Consider the following 22,049-nt stretch of genomic DNA (forward strand, 5'->3'; position numbering starts at 1 on the left):
ATCGGCCGACAGTGGAATATTTTACGAAAATCGCCGATGTTTTTCCGTATCATTCCCCGTTTTATGTATTTGACATTCGCACTTGTTTTGTTTGGAATGATTGTGTATTGAAACTTATCTGACAGTACGCTGAATGCGTTCACAAATGTCAACAATGAAGTACAAATGTGTAGCTGGCAGATATGAATTTAGGGTTGCAATGCGATTTGATAATAAACTTTTTAGCGAACTGCAAATAAATAGATATATTTCCGTATCTCAAAGAAGCTAACTCGAGTTAATTTTAAGAAAGTTCCCAATAAACCAAAAGACCACTATTATCTCTTTATTTTATTTGAAAAATCTGTAAGACTGGCCCAAACTAGTCAGAGGTGGTTATAGATCACAAATCACACAAGAAGATTGCGCATTGCGCATGTAAACATTAGATCAGCTGTTTTTTATGTCGTATGAGTTGACTTTTTTCCTTTAGCTCTTTTTTTTCTCGCTCATTTTTTATTCGCTCAAGAGTCAACTATGGCGTAGTTTCGCAGAACGAAGCAATTTTGAACTCGTGAATGCGCAATCAGGGTAGATGATTTGTGGTTATAGATGTATAAACATCTTACGGTATAAGTTATCGAAAAGTTCAAGATTTTGTTATCAAAAATATATCGATTTGTTATCAAAAAGTTATCGATTTCCTATGGGAGTGTTAAAAATTTGTTATAGGTATGTTATCGATTTGGTAACGTCGATTAATCGGTTTGTTATGAAAATATACTTCAGGCATGCTTAACGAACGAAACGATATCATTTCGTTACGATAATCAACGCTAATAAACGAAACGAAGTCACTTCGTTTCGTTTATTAACGTTAAGATCGTAAAATTAACGTTAATTTGACGTTCTTAACGTTAATAAACGAAACGAAGTGAAGTGACTTCGTTTCGTTTATTAGCGTTGATTATCGTAACGAAATGATATCGTTTCGTTCGTTAAGCATGCCTGATATACTTCAATATAAAATCGATGACACACATATAACCCTTCGATAGCAAACCTTTAGATAACTAGTAAGAAGATCCCCATTGTCTGCGAATAACAAATCTATAGCAAATCGAAATCTCGGAGACAATACCTATTATCCGGTGGCAAAATCCTGAGCCAGATAAATAATTTTGCATGTAAATGCAACAACAACGATTTGAGCCAGTTAAATCCAGACAGAAGTCTGGTTCAATTTGTGATCCAGATAATTTGTTAATTGCTTCTTTTTAGGTTGGCAATGCGGCCTTTAATATACCTACTTTTCAAAAATAGATGTCGCTGCTTAGCCTTTCGCCGTATGAGTTAAATGAAAAACAGCAGCGACATCTGCCTATCACATTTCACGTGTGCGAAAATTTCACGACATCTGCTTCTCAAGTCTCTAAATGATCCAGAGCATTCCCGTGAGAATTGAGCGTGAGCCGGAGCTGTAAAATTCACTGAAAGACGGCAAATATTTCGCTATCAATAGCTTGTCGGTATCGGTTATTCACGATAAGAAGCCGACGAAATTCTTATCAAAAAGCCTGAAACTATGTGTTTCTGGTAAAGAAACATCCGTTGTGCTTTTACTTCAACCCCTGGGTGAGCTCTAGTTAATTTAAAAATATTTGGGCAGATCACAAAAGTGCCGTATTTACGAACAGCTAGAAGTTTTACTCTCAATCTGTCTTCCAAACTTAGCTAGTATCATTCAAGCAGAGCTACTAGGAATTGAGATGGTCTCTTGATTCATGATGCAGTACTATGTAAACGGTTGAGAGCTAGGTATATTCCAAGACAGCCAAACAGCGATAATGGCGTTGGATTTATCACTAGCATATGTCCTCCGAGGCAGTATATAACTGTAAGAAGTTGGTGCGCAAGGCAGCAAACTCAGCGACCACTACTTTCGCATGGGTATAAGGTCACAGGAATATAGACTGCAATGAAACAGTGGATGGACTGAAGAAGGCTGGGGCATTGTTAGACATCACTGAGGCAGTCACGGTACATCGACCGCTCATGTCAATAAAAAGAAACATTCGTACCAAGAAAACCCCAGTTCACTTTTGGTGATCTACAGACTCAAACAAAACAGGATTTACTAACATTTTCTTGGAAAGAAATGTTTACGCTGACAGCCACAATTACAGGACACTGGCCATTTGGCTCGTCCGTAGAATCAATGTAAATCCCCTTCAACGACATTTGCAGGAGGTGCAACCAAGAAGGTTGTAAGGAAACGGTGAAATAGATGCATCTACGAACATCCAGCCCTGGCAAATGGCAGGTACGGAAATCTGGGTGGTATCGTGCTGTCCTATATAAGAGAGATATCGAAATGCTCCATAAATAACAGGAACATGTTTATTGAGCTAACAAAATGGCTAGAGTAAAAAAACATTGGTACAGATGGTTAATATACATAATTGATTGGTTCCAGGAGAACGTGTATCAAAATGGCGCCTAGAGCGCTACCTGGGCCCGGTCTCGTGAGCAGCAAAGCACGGCAACCAACCAACCAGTCAGGGATTTGGGTTCAACACATTCCCCGAGTAAGAAATTAATGTGCAGTTCTGCTGCTAACATGACGATTTTTGAGCGATACGGGACGAACTGTGTGAACTTTTGTAAGGTTTAGTGATAGTCATACCAGTAGTAATAGCTGCATGAAGGTTCGTTGTACCTAATATACTTAGAAAATCGTTGCGTAGCAATAATATAATTTCGAAGTGACCCGAAGATTCAATCGCATTATTTTGCATGAAGCTACAATAGGGAGAGGTTTACAGTATTCTAAAGCATACCAAACGTACTGAAGTTGGGAAGTGACGCGTCGAAACTAAATTATGATCAGACGTGTTTTTTTTACACGTATATACGTCTACGTTTGCGGGTAAAAGAAAAATGCTTATCCTCACTTAGATAATGTTTGGGAGACCCATCTAGCAGCAGTGGTTAAATAACTAGCTACTAGTGTATAACCTATATCTGAATCGGTTGCGGTGGACACACACTATTTGTAGAAGTAATACATAGAGATAATGTAGAGGTAAAACATAGACACACATTTCAGTTGCATCTGAGTATAATGCGTATTGAAATTTACTTACTTACTTCAATTGCACTTAAACGTTTAAACGGTTATGGCTGTCCAACAAGGCGCACCAGTCGCTACTTCTAACTATATGCCACTACTTTATTTTTGTGTATTTTTTCTTGTATTTTATCGTCAATTTTTGTCGCACTCCTCATAGTACGGCTTCGGTACCGGTGTAAGTGTGTAAACTATATTTCAAAAAACTAACGAAATGCAAGGAAAATACAATCTAGTTCATTAAAAACAAACCAGCCAGTTTGTATTTCGATAGTTTTTTGACATTCGGCAGTTTTTTCTTTATTTTTTTCTGACACATGCAAATTTTGTTTTTAGTTTGAAAATTTGGTGCATAAAAACACAATTAAAATCAACTTTCTTGTGAAAAAAGTGAACCATTAGGGGGAAAAGTGTCTCGCTTTTTCATGATAGAAATTGTTTTTGTGTTTTGAAGTTCCGATAAAGTTTCGTCAGTTTTTTTAGCTTGGAATCCAAGCATAAATAAAGTAGTGTCATATATGCTCTCTCTCTGCCAACCGACGCCAATTTCACACCATGCGAGTTTAAATCGTATTGAAATTTAGGAGACCTAATTTTCTGCGCAGCAATTTCAGAAGTTTAGATAAAGTTTAACGCTTAGCAGTCCATATAAAGTTTAAGCGTATATGTATATAGATGTTAAAAAACAGCTATTGATAGAGTCTTGGTGAGCCCAATAATTCCGGCGGAGCGCCTGCGTTGCGATTCCAGACAGAAGGATCTCGTGCGGCTATTGCATCTACATAGCCATCACCTACATCCAGTTCATTTGCAGATTGTCTTCATTTTAATATAGTTCGACATAATCGAGATGGTGTAGTAATAAAATGTCCGAATTTTCTTCCAAATATATTTATGACGTTACCCAATACTGAACTTTTCATTTCCTGTCAGTATAAACATACTAGCCCACTTCCGCACTAAACATTACAGCGGATGTGCCATAACACCATCTCTCTCGCGCATTGTCGACGGTGACAGCTATTGTACGCAGAGAACTGGCTGGGCCGTTCTCGCTGATTGACAATTCGTAAAGAAATGTTGAATAAAATTTTGTTCAGTTAATTTCGTGCGCTTAACGGATTCGGTAGTGCTAGTTAGTGAAAAAGATAAAAAAATATGAAAAAGTGCTTTGCCGTGTGTATGTGTTTTGTGAAAAAATAGAAAATTTTGTCGATTGAAAATTTAGAAAAAGGTATTAAGTGAAAATATAAAACAAGCTAATGCTTTGAAATACGCTTAATTATAGCGTTGATTTACGTAGAAATAGCGCTAAATTAGAACAAAAGTCATTCTTATGTGCATAGAAAATTTTATATGAAAGTTAAAGCAGAAAAAATTAAATCGGGAACGAAGGAGTGTATAGCGCACGCCAACATACAAACGAACACGTATCTACCGACGGCACCATATACGCACGAACTTATGTGAAGATGGAACTAAAAAATTTTCACAATCTTTTCTACTTGATCTATTGAAGAGCAAAAGAAAAGAAATAGAAAATAAAATAATAGCGAACTAAAATGTTGAAGCGGAAAAGATGCGCGACAAATTGATGTAAAGTGAATGTAGGAAGAAAGAGAGAAGGCAAAAAATAAATAAATGTGTTTTTTAAATGTGAATATAAAAAATATAATTAAATAAAAAAATACAGAATAAAAAATAAATTGAAGTAACCGCTTAAGCAAAGAAACATTTGCTTCAAGTGGCGCTGAAGGTATGCACCGAAATTCTATTATAAATAAGTTTTCTTCCTCTCTTTGTTATTGGTGTTTTGTCAAGTATTTTGTAGTTCTAATTGCATGTTTTTGAAATTATGCTTTGAGTTACATATTTACATATCTATATAAATAAGAGGAAAAAAATATAAATACGAAATGTCAAAGAAAATGGGCGGGAGGTGTGCGTATGTACGTACGTATGCTTGTTCGTCGATTTTTTTCGTTTTGATTTTTTGAGAGTTCGCGGCACAAGAAACTTTTTATGTATGGTTGTAGATGCGCGCCATCAAGTAATTGTACATTTTGCTCTTTGCTCTGCTCCTCCATTTGTTTGTCGACCCCCATCGTGCGTTAGCTACATAATTCGTTTTACTTTGAGAATGGATGTATGTACGTACAACTGAGTGCAACTTATTAGACACGTCCACACATTAGCTGTGTTTTTTTTTTTTTTACATTTATAGACGTTTACGCTTAAACTTTATATGGACTGCTAAGCGTCAAACTTTAAATACACTTCTGAAATTGCTGTGCATAAAATTTGTCATGCTAAATTTCAATACGCATTATACTCAGATGCAACTGAAATATGTGTATGTTTCACCTCAACACTAATTCTATGTGGTAATAGTCTAGTTAAGGGGTCGACTGCTAATACGCAACCGCCACGGTGATGCACAATTTTTTTTTGTACCAACACAACAACAACCAGATGGAAATCGCCAACTTCAACTGCAAATATCTCCGGACAGAGATAAAATCTTTCTTTTCCGCATTCGGATTATTGTTCTCGAGATTAATACGCGTCTTTTGACACCTCACTCGATATTTTTGGAAGCTTATTAGCAGTCGACCCCTCAACTAGAAAATTACCTTCTATGTTTCACCTCTAAAAATTGTGTGTATCCACTATTCAGCGCAACCGATTCAGCTATATGTTATACATTTTGGCCACCAGAGGTTTGTGTCTCCGATTTTAGGCATACCTAATACAGGGATATTTTGCGAAATGTTAAGCTGCCTTATGCGGAGGAAACCACCGCACTCAGGTTAAGTTATTACCAATATAACGATATAAAACATACTTTTCGGTTGGTATCTGAGTGGTTCAGAAATGGAATTGACCCATGTATGCAATGGCCAGGTTAATAGTCTGACCTCAACGCGATTGAGAACTTGTGGAGTGACCTTAAGAGAAGATTGGCGTCCTTTTCATCTCATAACAAGCGAGTTTATTTGGCAGAAGACAAGGGATTGGGATGGGATAGCACTCCATTGGAAGCATGCCAAAAATTATTTTAAACCATGTCCAATAGAATAGGCATAGTTATATTAAACATGAAGGAGATACTGGCGATTAAGAAAACTGTGGAGTAAGGATTTATAATTCAATGGTGTTCTTTGATTTCTAAGAAAAGTTTCATACACCTATTATTTTGACCAACCAATATTTTATTATGATACAATTGTCTTGTAAATGGATGAATTGTAATCATTTTCATATATTTAGTATAAGTAACTAAAGTTATAAAAACTACCACACAAAATTTGTTTTCATTTATAAATCTTAGAATGATAGAGAACCAAAGCTGTGTACACCTATTATTTTGTCCATGAGTGTATTTATGTTCTCAGGGAGTTTCCCGGTGAGGATTAATCAGTAATTTTCAATTGTTATTAACAGTTTATTAGTAATTTGTTGTTAAAGTACTAAGGTATAACTATCATTTTTTATCTACACACGAGCACTTTCACAAGAATTTTGTACATTACTACACTCTTTAATGTTTATAAAACCACAAGCCACTGTTTTCTTTTGCTTAAATTTACGTAATAACAATTTAATAATTTATTTACATTCCGCAATTCTATCTAATTCGCAGCTTGCTTGGTACTACCAGATGTTTTAAATAGTACCAATGAATGAAAACGGATCGCCTGGACCCTTAATGTAGGGTCTACCCAATTTTCTTCCAAACTCTTTTTTTTGGGTGCACCAAAATCATCAAAATAACAACCAAATGAAAGTTTTAAATTTCTTTTGCTTAATAAGCAGCTGTTAGCTAAAATAAAGAATACCATTTTAATGATATCTTCTGCGTTTTTTAAAATTAAATTTTGTATTATATAACTTGTAATATATGACGTTAAATCGTATCAGATGTAATAATTTACAACAGGAGTCAAAAACGTCTGGGGAAGTGTCAAACGACATGAACCTCACAACAATAATAAATAAAACAAAAGTCCAAGATCTTTTATTTTTGTATTTTCACGATTTTACCCGGGGTTGTATTTAGTAAGTATAAGTTTTAAAGTGTACATTTTTCTTTCATACAAATTATATGAAGCAAAAGTGTACATTTTAAAACTCGCATTTATCGAATCATATACAGGGTGTTGTATAATGATACAAGAAAAGTTTAATTTCGGTAACGGTCATTTTTTTCTACCCACTTTACACAATATTCTATTTCGAAAATGTATTGATAATTTTTTTTATAACCCAGCCAGCATTTTTTGAAAATTTTGATAAAAACTATTCAAATATCATAACCCAAGATGATTAAAAACGTTCAAATTTAAAAGCATTTTCTGTTCGAAAATTAACGTATCGTCGGGAGAAAAATGTACCATAAATGTGATTATTCTTGAATAATCATTTATGATTCATATTTCGAAACACTTTTTATTCATCTTTTTATCATACTTGATATTACTGGAATATTTATTTATTTATTTATTTATTTATTTGTTAGTCTACAAATTTTACAATCAATCAGACTAAATATGAATTAATGAATGAACATAAATGCGGATTACAGTGTAAAATTAACAAGCATACATAGTGAGCAAAATTATATTATAAAATATGTATATACATATATTATTGAATCAGTTGTCGGGATGGACTGTATAGTTTTACTTAATAGTTTTACCATAAATAAAACGCCAAGCATCTCCCTACGGCTCTGTAGTGAAGGCAGCTGTAAAAGTTTTAACCGGCTGCAATAGGGCGGTAGGTTCCTTGATGGATCCCAGGGCAAATGATTTAAAGCAAAGAGCAAAAATTGCTTCTGGACCGATTCCAATTTGTCGCTATGAACCTGATAACGCGGGTTCCAGATAATGGAAGCATATTCCAATATAGGTCTTACTCACGATAAAAAAAGAGTTTTAGTGACATAGGGGTCATTGAATTCCTTTGACCACCTTTTTACGAAAGCCAAAGTGCCTCTAGCCCTATTCACACACGATTCGATATGTAATTTGAAGTCCAGTTTAGGGTCCATTATAACGCCAAGATCAGTAAAGTTTGTGACTTGCTTAATGATATAATCGCCTATCATGTACCGATAGGTTTTAAAAGATTTCCTTCGCTTCCCAAGGCAGTCGGTTCTATGTACCGGAGCGACTCGGGATTTTTCCCGACCAAGGACTGTCATTTCAGTGTGACCCCATTTAATTTGTTTCGTCCCTCCCACAAATTGTCATCCTCCCAGCAGCTCCTTGCAGCAGGACTGCTACATATTCTCTTACTCCGGGAAGGTATCGAACCCAATCCGGGTCCGTCTCCTGACCCCGGTCATGAGAAATGGTTTTGCTGCATCTGCCAGAAAAGAATCTTTTCAGGACGGTCATACTCTGTTCAGTGTGTCTCGTGCAAGGGATGGTTGCATCGGATAGGTTGTTCTGGGCTTGATCCCAAAACCCGACGTCCACGTAACTTTTATAAATCTTTTGTGGCTCCTTGCTGCTCACGCCCAAGGGCGTCCCGTAGTCTACGCCTAAGCGTATCCCCACTACCTTCCAGCAGCTTCGCTGCTCAGCAAGCCACAACTAGTACCCGCTGCTGCTCGCGCCCCACGGCGCCAACAACTCAAACAGCTGATACCACTCATAACTACTACCTTCGTAGTAGAGCTGGTAGCAATGCTGAGCATCAGCCCCTGCCCCCGTCTTCTTCTCCCCCCCTCTTTTCTGGCAGCAATCGTGCAGGTCAGGGAAACAGACTCTTAGTCCCTGCCTCCGTTTGCACCGTCTGCCAGCACAGAATATATAGGTTTGCGACATCCGCTCAATGCAGCTCCTGCTTTGGGTGGTGCCACTTTCCTAGATGTTCTGGTCTCCGCGACGGCAACCCCTCGACGGGTTTCATCGCGCCATGTTGCCAGGTCGCAAACCCAAATCATCCGGGTACCCCAATGCTTGCCCAAGGGCGCCCAGTCCCAAGGCCACAACAGCAATTGCGTCCTGGCCTTCCACAACCTAGGCGTAGTCACCCCTCACATACCCCTAGAGTGGCGGCGTCACCCCTCATGCACTTCAGAATTCTGCAGTTCAACTGTAATGGACTAACTGGGAAGATTACGGAGATAGTCGATTTCATGAAGCGGCACAACATCCGCATTGCTGCGATTCAAGAGACTAAACTCACAGCAAGATCTGCATTGCAGACCTGCTCTGGTTATAATGTCCACAGGAAAGACCGCGAGAGCGGAAATGGAGGCGGCCTCGCGTTTATCATACACCACTCTGTGCAATATCATATATTTGATCCTGGCATCGACCGCAGTGACAATGTCTTAGAACGTCAAGGCCTATCTGTCCGGTCAGGCGATGCAAATCTAGAAATCATCAACATCTACATCCCTCCTGTCACCTGTTGCCCCAGTGGATACCGCCCTAATATCGAGGCCTTACTCACTGGCAACAATCGCATTATCTTAGGCGATTTCAATGCTCATCACGACCTATGGCATTCAAACTTGCGGGCGGACAGTAGGGGTGAGCTGTTGGCGGATCAAATAGACGAAACGACGTTCTGCACAATAAACGGAGACGCCCCCACACGTATGGTAGTAAGCTGTCATAGCTCGCCAGATATCTCAATCGTAAGCGCAGAACTCGTAAACTGCGTCAACTGGCAGCCGATGGTAACATTGGCATCCGACCACCTGCCCATACTTATTTCGTTCGAGCGTACCGTCGACTTCATCGTCACCGAAAAACGCACTTTCATAAACTTCAAAAAAGGAAAGTGGGAAGAATGTAAATCTGCAACAGACAGCAGCTTTGCTGTCCTCCCTATCCCGACTGATGCCCGCCAAGGGGAGCGTGCCTTCCGTAAGGTCATTGAATCCGCCTCGGCACATTTCATTCCCGCCGGGAGAATTCCCGAAATCCGGCCCCACTTCCCGGCGGAGGCCGCGAGCTTAGCGAGGGAACGCGACCTTATAAGACAGCTTGATCCAGGCGACCCCCAAATAAGGGATATAAACCAACGCATCAGATTGCTTGTGGACGAACACAAGCGGGCGAAATGGGAAGAGCACCTAAGAGGTTGTAACCTCTCTACCGGTGTAGGTAAACTTTGGTCCACCGTAAAGTCCCTATCGAATCCGACTAAGCACAAAGACAAAGTTTCCATCGCCTTTGGCGATAAGGTGCTGTCGGATGCGAAAAAATGCGCGAGCGCTTTCTGCCGACAATATATAATGCATCCTACGGTCGACAAAGATAGACGGAGAGCCAATAGACACGCACATAAACACAAACTCAGCGCGTCACCAATTACCATCACCGCTAGAGAGGTTGAGGACGCCACTGGTCGCGCTAAACCATCCAAAGCAGTGGGCCCAGACGGCATAGCCACGCCGATGCTTAAAAACCTAGGGAAAGAGGGTTTCAAATATTTAGCGCATGTCTTCAACCTGTCTCTTTCCACCTTTGTCATACCCGAGAAATGGAAAATGGCCAAGGTGGTCCCGCTACTAAAGCCTGGGAAACCAGCTAACGTAGGTGAGTCATATCGTCCGATATCTCTCCTATCGCCAGTGGCAAAGACGCTTGAAGCCATTTTGCTCCCTTATTTCCAAGCACATTTGCAGCTAGCCCTTCATCAGCATGGCTTCAGAAAACTCCATAGCACTACCTCCGCGCTAAATGTCATTAGCACCCAGATAAATTGCGATTTGAATCAATATCCCCACCATAGAACAGTACTCGTAGCGTTAGACCTATGAAAAGCTTTTGATACGGTCAACCATGGCTCGTTACTGCAAGACCTGGAAGGGTCCACCCTTCCCCCATGTCTTAAAAGGTGGACCGCAAATTATCTGGGTGGTCGGCAGGCATCGGTGCAATTCAGAAACGAAACATCAAAACAAAGGAGAATTAAACAAGGGGTGCCACAGGGTGGTGTCCTATCCCCGCTTTTGTTTAATTTCTACATATCTAAGCTACCTTCACCACCGGAAGGAGTCACAATCGTTTCCTACGCCGATGACTGCACAATAATGGCCACAGGCCCAGGCCCAAAGATCGATGAGCTATGCAATAAAATAAACGGCTATCTCCCTGATCTCTCCAGTTTTTTCGCCTCGCGAAACCTGGCATTGTCACCGACTAAATCTTCCGCGACCTTGTTTACAACATGGACGCCCCAAATGTCGACCATATTGAACATCCACGTCGATGGCACTACGCTACCGACTGTCCTACGCCCCAAAATCTTGGGTGTGACGTTTGATCAGGATCTACATTTTGGTGCGCACGCAACTGCAATTGTTCCAAGAATTCAGAGCCGTAATAAAATCCTCAAATCCCTTGTTGGCAGTACCTGGGGAAAAGATAAAGAAACGCTCTTGACCACATACAAAGCAATCAGCCAGCCGATTACGTGCTACGCGTCACCCATATGGTCGCCAAGCCTAAAAACCACCCACTGGAAGAAACTACAGGCCTGCCAAAATACTGCTCTCAGAATCGCCACGGGCTGTCTTCTTATGTCCCCAGAACACCATCTGCATAATGAGGCGAAAATACTCCCCATCAGGGAGAGAAATGAGATGCTGACCAAACAGTTTCTGTTGAATACCCAGAAACCTGGGCATCCCAACAGACATCTGATTGACGAACCAGCACCGCCTAGGGGCCTAAGGAGTCATCTCCGTAAGCATTTTGAGGAAATACGGCACCTGAGAACCCAGCCGTATGAAGCGGAAAAACACAAGCAGGTCCTTGGTGAACTCCATAGACAGGCGTCGGACCTTTATGTCGGGAATTGCCCGGTGAATCCAGTACTTGAAGAAAAATATCCAGAACTCGCAGAAGAGGAACGCATACTCCCCAGGGAAACGCGTGTCACTCTTGCTCAACTTCGTTCTGGATACTGTAACAGGTTAAACTCTTACCTATCCAGAATCAACCCCGACATACAAAATGTATGCCCTGCTTGCAATGTGTCCCCACATGACACCAACCATCTCTTTAATTGTAATGTGGAACCAACGCCTCTAACACCCCTTTCCTTATGGTCCACCCCTGTTGAAACAGCAAGTTTCCTTGGACTCCCGTTAGAGGATATTGATGACAATTTGTGATCGGTCGCGGCTATTAGGTGGGGCGAGCATTGCTACAACAACAACAACAACAAAAGATTTCCTCGTAAAACACATACAGACCAATTCTAAATATTCTCGCGGAATTTTGTTCTCGCGGATTTTTTTATTCCCGCGGAAAAATTCCTCCAATTCTGTTCTAGGGAGAACAATAATTGGGGAATAGGAATTTCGAATTTTCGAAGTCAGCTGTTTTGTCAATTGAAATTTCGTTGCACATTTCTTATTTTGTTTACAAAATTGAAAAGTTTAATTATTGTTGCAAATTTGTTGGAAATTAAGAAATAAAATATAAACAATGCACAGTATTTATTGCATTTCATGTGGTATTCACTGAAATGAGTAATGAATTGGTGCCACAGCAACATCAACAGCGGAACATAAGAAGACCGGCGGGATAACACAAATCCGCCGGAGTTGCCTGCATTCATTCTGCAAAGCAATTTTCTGGCGGCCAAGTCGAGTTGAGTTCGCCTTTCGCCATATGCCAAAATCTATTTAAGCCTTCTTAAAAAGTCCTTGCGCAATTTCTGGATGGCTGCATCAAATATATAAAGAGCTCTTCCGTTGCTGATGATATATTTTTCGGCTTAAAATAAAGAATATTGTGGTTGTAGTTGTTGTTGTATTAACAGTGAGAATATTGTGGTAGAATATAAATACATCTTTTAGCACAAATTTGTACAAATAAGTGTTCTTTCTTAAAATAACCAATTTCCTTTAACTATTTTGATTCATTCCCTTTAATTTAACAAGTGAAAAAACTCCTATGAAATGGCAGAGAAATCTCCCTCTCCCTCACATTCATAATACCTACTTTTCTCCCATAACCGGTTTCCGCTTTTTCGAACATTGTTCAGAATAGGAGGAAAGGGAGAAGTGAAAAAACTCACAAGGAATTTTTATTTAGAATACGAGGAATGGGAGAAGGGAGAAAACTCGCACGGAATTTTCGTTTAGAATTGGGCTGATAAACTTGCACTTCGGTAAATTTAGTGACATGACGTTCACGTCACACCACTCAACCAGATTATTCAGATCCAATTGAAGAAGTGCCCTATCTTCAGGTGAGCGAATGGGCATAACACTTTGACATCGTCAGCGTACATCAGCGGTATTGTACTTTACTTCTTTTGGAATAACATTTGATTACTTTTCACAGTCATTTTTTGATCACATTTAAGAACAATTTTCAATCATATTATATGATGGCTTGGAATCATTTGTGAATAAGATTGTGATTCATTTTAGCATCATATTTAATACACAACTAAATACTATATAAAGATCATATTTCATCAGGGGGTGAAAGCATCTGGAAGCTCGGAAGTAAGCTTTTTGAACCACAGGTAGTAATTAACTTGACCGTTGTACACACACACGACTACAACATCCAACATCATCTATGATCATCTTAGATCATGGTACCGATGTCACTTTAACCCTTAAATGCATGAGGTCATCCCCAAATATGGAGACCCAGTTTCACCCATGTAAAACAACCCGCTGAACACGAAATGGATCACCATTAAAAAAAAAAAGAGCCGTTTTCCGAAAAAAGTGGAATATGTGCTTTTTTTATTTGTACCTTATATGGTACGCTATGCATTGTGAGTGAAAAATGGTGAATACTTTTTATAGGCAAATTATATTTCAGTGTATTCAAATCAAAGGAAATACGTGTACATATTTACATAAATAAAGTCAATTATTGAAACTACTTTTAAATATATGATTCGTATAATTATTATTATTTTTATTTTTTATGATAAGCAACAAAACATTTACGTTTATCATTCAGTCAGAGATGTACGTTACACTTTTCACATTTGAATATTGATCTATTATTCACGTTCTTATCACCAATATTACACGTCTCGTTTGTGCATCTTCAACTACGGGATAATGATGGATGCCGTCGAAACGTAAATTTTTTGGGGGTCTCCGTTCATCTTGCGCACGAGAGGCTTTGGTTTGTTCCCATATTCGTCAGCATGTAAGATATTTCCAGACGGAACGCCTTTTGAGTCATTGGAGTACTAGGATTTGGTCTTTTAAAAATTAGGCAAGCATTTGCCATGCATATATCCAATAGGTGATAAAATATTCTAAGATACCCTTTTCGGCTTTCAACACAATTTTTAAGCGACCAAGGTGGGAATCCATAAGACTCACACCTCCCATATGCATATCGTACTCTTTAATTATTTGGGGGCAAGAGATATTAATCACTTTCTTCTCTTTCTTATCCCACCACTATATATTCTGACCTAGAACATTAACAGTATGTGGATTTAACACCGGTTTCATCCCAACGAAAATGGAAACAAGGTTAACTACCCGATTATCCTTCCCTGATATATATATTATTGGTATACCATGTATTGTGTTTAAGAACTCTGCTGATACTCCTCGATTCATTTTCATCATATTCTTTGTCTCTGAAAATTTGCAATTTTTGATCCTATTTCGGTTGATGGTCCCAATACTGTGTATACCTTGGGTTGGTAAATAAATCAATAACGGTATTGAGGTATAATAATTACCTAGTAAACGATATAATTTTGGAAACGGGGAACCCCACAAGTCATGCGTACAACAATATTAGCCGAGCCCTTCAAATCTGGTTCTCCAGATAGTAAACAATGAGTTTCGCCAGTATAAATTTCAAATTTGTATATAAAACCAGATACGTCACAAAGGGCAAGGAGCTTGAACCCCCATTTCTTGGGTTTGTTGTGGAGATATTGCTTCATAAAATGACGTTGACATCGTCATCGTTCATTTTTTTTAATGAATCACTAATCGAATCTTCATCCAACAATTCATAGTCGGTTTCCGCTTGTTTTCTAATTCGCTTTGGTCCTGGTGTTTCATCCATTAGATCATCGAATGCATCTTCGGGCTCATCTTCATCAAAAGACACGTTTCCGTTTTTGGGTATATCTGATCCTACCTGATCTTCGAAATCATCACATAGCATATTTGCCACTTCATCGGCATTATACCTCTTTCCTCCAATTATATGTTCATTCTTGACTGAAATAAAAGTACTTACAAAGTGTAATTTTTTATTTGGCTTATATGCATGAAGTACCATATATGGTACATATGCAAATAAGCCAATAAACTATAAATACCGTTAAATTTGATTACATTTCATTTTAATTCGCTAAAATAGACACTAATGTTCTAACCTGGTATATTTATTTAACACAAAATAACACAAAATATATTTTATTGAGGTATAAAATTCCCACTTTGATTTTGTTGCAAAATTCACGTCCCTTTGCACCTCTGCTCCCCGACAACTAATTATAAATTTCTGAAGGCTGTGATAATATTTACAAAAAAGTTAGATTTTTTAGTTCCAATCAAGGCTAAATAAAAATGTAGTACATATTAATTTGAAGGAGATATGATGAAGTAAAAGGGCGTACCTTATATGGTACGCTATGCATTTAAGGGTTAAAAGTCACGATTTTACTTTGTCTCATATCATTCTTTAAATATAACAAGATGTTTTCGACAATCATAGCTCATGGAGGATGTTGAAGCCGGGTCCAGGCGTGTCGATCAAGCTTAACTTACCAGCGGTTAAACAGCTTACAACTTCCGTACATCGGTTCCATCTAGTATGTCTTTTCTGGGAAGCCGCATCTAGAGAAATCCTAGAAGACATCTTAGGTTAGCAGCAGCACTGATATTACTTTTAGTCTTGAATATGTGTTGTATATTTGTAATTTTTTTGGATTTTATGATTGAAAAATTGTGAGCTAATGAAGAAAAATCAAATTTTCAATGAGAAGTATTGTTTTAACAAGTAAAAAATTCATCATTTATTCAAGAAAAGTAGTCTGCAAATATTAAGAGAGTTGATTGAAAAATGATTTAGAATTTTGATCACCGAAGTTAAAGAAATTAAATTCAAAAATGATTCCAAATTGTGATTGAAAAATTGTTCTCAGTTATTGATCATCAAAAGCAAACCAGTTTTATTATTCTCTATGTTCATTTTTATAAAATCTTAAAATTTATTCATCAAAGTTATTAAAAAATTATTTCAAAAAGTGATCGAAAAATGATTTTCAGTTTTTGATCATTAAAAGTATGCTTATTTTATTATTTATTTTGTTCAACTGTATGAAAACTCAGTATTTATTCGCAAGGAGTAGTCAAATTGTATTGATATGAAGGAAAGTTCAAAAATTTATCATCTAAATGCTGTGTTGGAAGTAACCAAATGAAATTTATTTTCGTAGTTTCGTATTTCGCTATTTTATTTTCTCCTTTGCCATTTAACGTTAATTTTATTGAAAAACGAAACAAAAATGAGATTTTGACTTCCTTTATATTAGGTCGGTTGAATGTTTGTCCGCTTTTCATACAAATCTTGCAATCGATTTTTAAGTAACTTCTGATTGAGCTACAACCGTGAAACTTTACACATAGATTAGAACACCGTGACAATGCAACAAAAGGAAAAAAATCCGATAGGTGGCGCACGGATCGAAATACTTAGATAAGAATTTAAAATTTTTCAAACCAGCTTTTAGGTAACTTCTCGATGAGCTAGAGACTTGAAATTTCAAACTTAACTCAGAGGTCGACGACAGCCGATAACACGATACCAAAAGATTGGCTAGGGGGCGCGCGGGATGAGATTTAGAAAAATCGTACGAAACGGAGGAAATTTTAGGATTGATTTTTATGTAAGCTCTCATTGAGCTACAACTGTTAAACTTCACAGATAGGATAAGACGCCGAGAAAATTTAAGAAAAGGAGAACAAAATTCCATTAGGTGGCGCACGGATCGAAATATTTAGATAAGAATTTGGAAATTGGTTTTTTTGAGATCGATTTTAAAGTAACCTCTCATTGAGCTACAAACATATATTTTTACTTCTCATAAATATTTTTGCAATTTCTATGTCAAAATTTAAAAATCAAAGTTTAGCAAGAATATGTCTTTATATAAGGAGACTTTTTCGCTAATTTTTGTGCATTTATATAAAGGAAGTGCTTTAAATTTGTTTATTTTATTTTTATTTTGTTTATTGATAACAAGTACTTTTAAGGGTCGGTATTTCAATCTCAAAAATTAGTGTCCTTGCGGTTGAATAGTTAGAATAACTGCTTTGTATCTACATTTGGTTTATTTATTTTGTGGACTGCATAGCTAAGCCTGTGTGGAAAAACGCCCTGTTGTTGTTTTAGCTATGAAGACACTCCCCGATGTTTTTGGTCGATGTTGATGATCCTTTGCCGAATATAGATTCAGTAATTTTCGGTAACAAGTAACCTTAAGGTACTACCACGACCATCTCGGGAATTCAGCATAACCACATTAAACCTTCTAATGAGGTGCAGTACCTTTGAAGCTATAAATATTTGTATTGCCCTTACTAACCCCCTGAGTCGCAATATCACCATGTCTCGGCTGTCAGTTTGAAGACGTCCATCTATAAAAATGTTTGAGAAAACTATCGCAGAATCTTTTTCAAAAAAAAAAAAAAAAAAAAAATTTCGAAACTCGGTTAAAGGACGCTCTGTACCCACATTCCTAAATTAACCTACGGCTAGATTCAGTAAGTGTGAGCGTTCCTTAATAGTTTGGTGAGATGGGCGTTTACCCCATATTTGCCGATGTATCTACAAGCTGAATGCCAGTTGGAATCATGTCTCCATGTGCATGTAAGGTAACATTTGAAATGAAAAAAAAAACCGCGTCTCATTTATCTATTTTTAAGTGTAGCCAATTATATGCACTCCGCTGTACGTTGGTATAAGTTTTTTATGCATATGGACTTCGTTAAAATACCCACCAAAAAGTTGCCTCTTAAAGGCACTAAACAACCTTTCCATATTCTAATGGTTTTCAATTTTAATTATAAAAACGAAGAAAATCACTGATAAAATATGGCAGAATTTTGCTGCTTCGTATTCACCACTGTACAGTCTGCGATCAATTGTTGTGTTTACATTTTTTTCGAGTACATACTAGCATCCTTTTGGTTATTTATACGACAGCGTGACAATGCTAATACGCGTCCAAAAATATCAAGACAGGTGTAAAAAGACTCTTATTGACCTAGACAACAGTAAACCGAGAGAGGGGGGGGGGGGGAGTTATAGCTCGTTCAAAAGAAAAACCGGAAACCGGATGTGGGATCCATAGTATTTTTGCGCAGAACACCTTTCCGCTTAGAAAAAAATTATTCGTGGTGGGTCCAACACCGGTTTGGAGACCAAAACTATATCTGCAAAAAACACTTACGTACACAATTTTTTTTTTTTTGGGTACAACAAATTTATCAATATAACAAAAACCACATGAAGATTTTCAATTTCTTTTCAAAATACATATCTCTTAACAGACCCAAAATATTTAACCTCCGCTTTCGGATTCGCGATCATGTATCCAAAACGCGTCTTTTGATACCCCTCTTGATATATTTGGGCATGTATTAAGAGTGTCATGCTGTCATATAGAATTACCATTCTTTACTTCATTGCTAACTAAAGTAAAGCTGGGTTTATCGGTTAATGCGATAAGCAGCGCCTATAATATCTTACAACATTTTTTGTTGGTTACTTATCCATGTAATGTATGTTCGCATGGGGATGTATTTACCTAAATACATTTATGAATGTCTATTTACTTATGAACAATGTAGATATGCGTGTTTTGGACGAATAAATTCTGATAACGCGCCTTGGCAGATCCATGCGGATAACTGCTTTCAAACTGATTTTTTTCCTGCGTGTATTTCCCCTATATAATCGGGAATATCAGCAGTAGTTGTGCTTTTATAATGGCACTAGCAGTGCGTTTATAATGGGAATAGACCCTTTAGAAATGAAAAAGTTTGACAAGTTATATAGAGATATGACCTCCTATCGTTATCATATTTATACTTTGCCAATCGATATCGATACTTTGAATAAGATAGATTCAAACTGTTATTTTATTTACTTGCCTGTCCGTTCCAATAGTGCCAATAATTTTTTTTCAGACATATATTTTTACCACTTTCATTTGTGGTTCCCAACATCCCTCGCAACAAGCTTGGTCGTAAAATGCAGCGCCACGCCCATTTTCAACATTTTATATTTGCTTTGCAATGACAATAGAAGTTTTGTATGAGATACATACATATAAATATAATGGATTTTGAAAAATTTTTTTTTCAGAAAAACATCGTTAGCTTTCGTGAGCTTCTGTTGAAAGCTAAAATTTCTAGTTCTAAAAACGATGCTCAAATGACGAAACCCGTCTTATGGCAGCAATTGGTTTTATGGGATTTGTATGTAAGACCGATCTGTATAATTATTTTATACAAAAATCCATGTCATGTACATAAGCTTTTATTTGATAAGCTGAGGAAGATATGAAAAAAAACTGAAAAAAAAATTGGTGACATGGAGGATATAAGATTCAAATATACCCGACACCAAAATAATCTTTCTCCAAATTCCAACAAGATTTCTGGAAAATTGAGGGTATAATTTTCGTGCAAACATAGAGACGGGCATGGCTAAATCAACTCAGATCGTCATCCTTATTGTTTCGGTATGTTTAATAGTTGGTCTTTATCGTCTCCTTCAAGGGCTTAAAAATTTGAGATTTATATGATAATTTTATATTCCATTTCAGTATCTTGAAAAGTATAATCAGGTAAAGAACAAGTTTGTAAAAAAAATACCAAAATCAAATCCCGGGGCAAGATAGTAACATCTCCGTAGACACTTCATACATAAAAAAAATAAATAAATGTAAGGCGCGATAATCTCCGAAGAGATCTAAGGCCGAACTTCTCTTCCAATTTGCGTCGTGCTCCTTGGCTCCGTGGTGTGATGGTAGCGTGCTCCGCCTACCACACCGTATGCCCTGGGTTCACACCCGGGCAAAGCAACATCAAAATTTTAGAAATCAGGTTTTTCAATTAGAAGAAAATTTTCCAAGCGGGGTCGCCCCTCGGCAGTGTTTGGCAAGCGCTCCGGGTGTATTTCTGCCATGAAAAGCTCTCAGTGAAAACTCATCTGCCTTGCAGATGCCGTTCGGAGTCGTCATAAAACAAGGTCCCGTCCGGCCAATTTGTAGGGAAAATCAAGAGGAGCACGGTGCCTTATATTTATTTATTTATGTATGAATGGCTTGGATTTTCTGATTTCAGCAATTAACGCGTGTCTTCACATTACAATCAAACTTGTGATACATATATCGATAATTTAATCAAGCATATTTATTCTAATAATCGACTAAAGACATTTGCGAAACTAGTATCGAATCGATACTTTCAAATCGATATCCCTAATCTCAATGCAACTGTCAACTGGAGAAACGGAAGAATCGAATTGACGCAAAAAGAGCTGTTCATTTTCTTCACACCACATTTCGCTTTGCTAGAGCGAGCAGAATGCTGCATACAGGCTACTTTCATAGCGGTTTGTCTCACAAAATACAACACATACATACTGACAGGTTTTTGTTATTTTGTTACGCATTTCTCTTATGTAAGAAGAGAACAGCTGATGCTGCGCTCGCCCTGGTTTTGTTATTGCTCTGCCATTAGTGTACTCTGTTTAACGGCTGCTTAAAAAATAACAATAACAAAATTTTCTGTTTTATTTTGTTCTTGCATGTGGGTTTTCAAAATCAAAACAATCCAAAACTTTTTGAAACTTTATTGCGCGGTCAACGTCAACAGCAGCAGAGATTTGGTTGCGTAAAATAATGAAAGAGCGGAAGGAATGGCGCTAGTGAAGGAAAGAAGATTAAATGGAGGTTTTTCTTTTACTAATCGTATTTTGTTTTGTTTTCGTATTGTTGTGTTTTTCTTCATTCTGCATTTTGTCCGCCCTTATTTACGTGCGAAATGCAAGTAGCGTGCATACTTGCTATATATAAATGTGTGTTTGTATGTTTGCATGCTAATTATGAGGAGAAAGTGGCTAATATAAAAACAAACCGACGCACCTTGGCACTTATTTGTTTACCACCACCGACCGACGTGTTTGCATATAAACAAAGAGCATGCATAAGTTTTTGTTAAAACATATCAAAACTAATTTATAAAATGCACGCTTGATTGGAAGCGTCCCAATTCCGTCAAATTCGTTTCAGCATTATGCAGATTTTTTATAGAGGCATGGAATTAATTTGATACACTAAAACACTCGGGAATATTTGGTGCACCCGCTTTATAAAAAAAAATTGCAGATATGTACAATGAAAAAAAAGAAAAAGAAATTGCTTTTAATATCATTTTGATAAATTTTTTAAGCTTAGATGATCACAAAATATGTATCAAGACTTCCTCGACCTTGTCAACATCTTCCTGTAGCGATAAAGACACTCCCGGAAGGTATTGGAGAGTATTAATCATGTTGATGGGCCTTTGTAGGATATAGACACGTTAAACCTAAAAAATTGAGGTTAAGTGGAACTGGCGGGCCCGTGAGGACCTCACAAAGCCTTAATTGCTGCTAGGCTGTCAATGTAAACATTGTCGCGGCTACAACTGCCGCCTGAGAAACACTCAAGTAATCTGTCAGCTTGAAATATCTGTTTATTTCCGGAATTGCACAGTAATCGCAGACTCTATTGTTGTTGTTGTTGTTGTTGTAGCAGTGCTTCGCCCCACCTAACAGACGCGACCGATCACAAACTGTCATCAATATCCTCTAACGGGAGTCCAAGGAAACTTGCTGTTTCAACAGGGGTGGACCATAGGGAAAGGCGTGTTAGAGGCGTTGGTTCCACATTACAATTA

General features: G+C 37.8%; 1 protein-coding gene across 1 annotated transcript in view; it reads left to right on the forward strand.

The window, feature by feature from the left end:
- The first annotated feature begins 4,226 nt into the window (after positions 1 to 4,226).
- The window catches only part of dikar, a 72,587-nt gene continuing 54,764 nt past the window's right edge, over positions 4,227 to 22,049 (forward strand). Inside the window, exon 1 of the mRNA XM_067788096.1 lies at positions 4,227 to 4,865. The gene's annotated coding sequence lies outside the window, so the exon portion shown is untranslated. The remainder of the gene's footprint in view (positions 4,866 to 22,049) is intronic.

Source organism: Eurosta solidaginis, chromosome 5 (genome assembly GCF_040869045.1).
Source record: "Eurosta solidaginis isolate ZX-2024a chromosome 5, ASM4086904v1, whole genome shotgun sequence".
Classification (NCBI taxonomy): Eukaryota; Metazoa; Arthropoda; class Insecta; order Diptera; family Tephritidae; genus Eurosta; species Eurosta solidaginis.